This window comes from Dipodomys merriami, unplaced genomic scaffold, assembly GCF_024711535.1.
Source record: "Dipodomys merriami isolate MVZ:Mamm:240054 unplaced genomic scaffold, mDipMer1.0.p SCAF_1, whole genome shotgun sequence".
Lineage (NCBI taxonomy): Eukaryota > Metazoa > Chordata > Mammalia > Rodentia > Heteromyidae > Dipodomys > Dipodomys merriami.
Genome location: NW_027202270.1, coordinates 103,313,618 through 103,316,701, shown reverse-complemented (window position 1 = coordinate 103,316,701; position 3,084 = coordinate 103,313,618). Strand labels below are relative to the sequence as shown.

The window sequence follows — 3,084 nt, the reverse complement described above, 5'->3', positions numbered from 1 at the left end:
AATCAGCTTGAGTAATTTGGGAGTTGAGTCTATGGGATTTTTTAAATACAAGATCATGTCATCTGCAAAGAGGGAGTGTTTTACTTCATCTTTCCCTATTTGGATTCCCTTTATGTTTGCATCTTGTCTTATTGCTGTAGCTAGGCATTCTAGTACTAGATTGAAGAGAAGTGGAAAAGTGGACATCCTTGTCTCATTCCTGAGTTAAGACGAAATGGCTTCAGTTTTTCACCATTGAGTATAATGCTGGCTGTAGGTTTGTCATATACAGCCTTTATTGTACTGAGGAATGTTTCATGGATTGCTAATTTTTCCAGAATCTTCATCATAAAGGGGTGTTGGATCTTGTCAAATGCTTTCTCTGAATCTATTGAGATAACTATGTGGTTCTTATCCTTGCTCTTGTTGATGTGATGAATTATGTTAATTGATTTGCGTATATTGAAAAAGTGATGGTTAGATGCCACCAAGTAGTGGCAATACTTTAACCCTATGCATGTTGTCAGGCCCAAGGGCCTCTTCCATCCTTGTGAAGAGGAGTGCTAACCTTCTCTCCTTTCATACAACACCAGTCTTTCCCTTTATCAGCAACTGGTTTATCGAATTTTGGATAATAATCCCCATTGAACTTCATACACAGAAATGATGTTCTTATTATTTCTAATTAGAAACTAAGTGCTGTTAATCTTTCTTTACACATCAAACTAGAAATCCCGAAATCTCATAACACCAATAGAGGAGAAAAAAGAAAAACAACCAAACCATCTCTCAAAGTCAAAGTCTGAAGACCGAACATACATTTTGCCATTGCTTACATCAGAATTCCCTCACTGATCTTGGAATCCTCAGGAGGGGAAATCCAAGATTAGAACTCACAGAAATATGTAGCTTAGATTTTAATCATTGATTCCACTCACATTTTAAAAATAGATGATGCATTATCAGGAAGAAAGGTAAGAGATGTGTTGGGAAATCTATACCCACATCATTACCTAATTTATTTGATTTTTCATTTCAGGAAAATTAAAGCAAAGAAGAATCTGAAAAATGAATTCTCTGGGAGGCCAAAGCTGCCACTGTTCAAGACAGATGAGATTGGACAGACTTGGACTACTGTGAACGGAGCATGCCCAGGAAATCAGCCACAGCAGGCAATCTGTATCTGGATTCAAAACATCTCTTTATAGCACAGGATGGAAGGTCTATGGAAGCCGTCAAATTCAAAAACCTCAGACCAAATTACTGAAGCAGCTTGATTTCAGTAGCTGGATAGAGGCAGGTAGAAAATATGTGACAGGGAGAAGTCACACTTGAATCAAAGCTTCATATTTCAGAGAGGTGAGACCAGCTTACATGCTCTTACCGACATGATCTGAATGAAAAATAGAACCTGAAAATGGCTCCGAATCTCAAATCATGAGAGAATTTCTTCCGGCTTAGAAGTGCTAAAACCATGCAAAATGATTTAGGAAGATTCAAGTTCATACTGCCCAATCTACCCCAACTGGAAAAAGTCAGCTGGGGGCAGTTACACACCTTTAACTCATCACAGTTATGGGAAAGCCAGGTGAAGGTGTTATATATCTTTTCCAATTTTCCTTCACTCTCCTAAAAGACTTTTTACTGAGTATCTAATGAGCAAACACCTTTTTTCAGGGCTTTGGAAGCAATATAAATAAAAACTAATTCCATTTACTCAACTTACTTAATAAAGTCAAATATGTGCACATGCCATAGATTGGTTGTATAAATTCTCATGTACAGTTTAGGTGAAGGAGTTGGTTATTTTTATCAGTGCTGGTTCTGGGACTTGAACTCAGTGCCTGGACTAGTTCCCTGAGTTTCTTTTGCTTAGGGCTAGTGCTCTACCACTTGAGCCAGAGCACCACTTCTGGCTTTTTGGTAGTTTAGCTAAAATGAGTCTCATGGCCTTTTTTGCCCAGGCTACTTCAAGCCACGATCCTCACATCTCAGCCTCATAAGTAGTTAGGATTATAGGCATGAGCCACAAGAGCCCCACCTCATGTACATTTTTATGCAGTTATAGGTTACCCTCCAACTTGTGTTCACCATCCAGGATGGGCCTTCACTCTGAATACTAATATTTTTCTCCAAGTCTAAAAATTATCAGCTATTTTCTCTTCAGCTATCATCTCTCCACTGTGCACTCTATTCTGTATGCTTGGGAGCTTCCTATTAGACATATGTGGGACTTCAATCTATATTCCGTGTATCTCAAATGTTCTCTCATATTTTTATGCCCTTATCTGTTTTACATTTGGGATTAATTTCTCCATATCATGTTAATTTCTCCATCTCCATTGAATTTATTAGTTTGTTCTTTGAGTCTAGTAAAATAAAGTCTTATTCATCCATTGAGTCTTATTCATGTTTTCAAATGAGTTAGCTTGTCTTTAAATATTTGCTCTGGTTGGTATTGTTTTCGATTCTCCTCATAAAACTTTGTAAGTGTTGTCTGTTGGCGTTCTGCAGAGTGGTACACTTGTAACAAAACAGCCTGAGAGGTAAAAAGAATGAAACTTAAGAATGAAGGCCAATACTAGGTGCTGGTGGTTCTTGCTTATAGTCCTAACTAGCTAGGTGGCTAAGACTGAGAGGATCAAAGGTCCAAGCCAGCCCAGGCAGGTAAGTTTATAACTTCTCAATTTATATCTGTCATCCCAAAGTATGTGAGAAGCCAACTAGAGCAGAAAAGTCCATGAAACTCCATCTCCATGAAGAGAAGCTTTCTATATTTCCAGCAACAATAGAAAGATGAATCATGATCCAGGTGTGTGTTTGGGGGAGAAATGAGACCTATCTCAAAAATAACCAGCAATAAACTAGAAGGCATGCCTTACACAATAGATTTGCAAGAATGAGGCCCTGAGTTCAAATCCCAGTACAGCCCCCCAAAAAAGAAAAAACAAAGAAGAATGGAATCAGATAAGTTCAACCTAAAAGCCACTCCATTTAAATTGCTTACTTACTTAAATTTGGCCAAAGGGTCTTGTTGGCACTAACTCTAGCTGTCTTCCACCTCTCCCCCAATGAAGGATCAGACGATGAGTGATGAGGAACAAC

At 38.4% G+C, this 3,084-nt stretch overlaps 1 non-coding gene across 1 annotated transcript; it reads right to left on the bottom strand.

The window, feature by feature from the left end:
- Window positions 1-444: 444 nt before the first annotated feature.
- On the bottom strand, window positions 445-569 carry LOC138835356 (U6atac minor spliceosomal RNA). The gene has a single exon (XR_011374563.1). It is a non-coding gene; the product is annotated as a U6atac minor spliceosomal RNA (small nuclear RNA).
- Window positions 570-3,084: the final 2,515 nt, after the last annotated feature.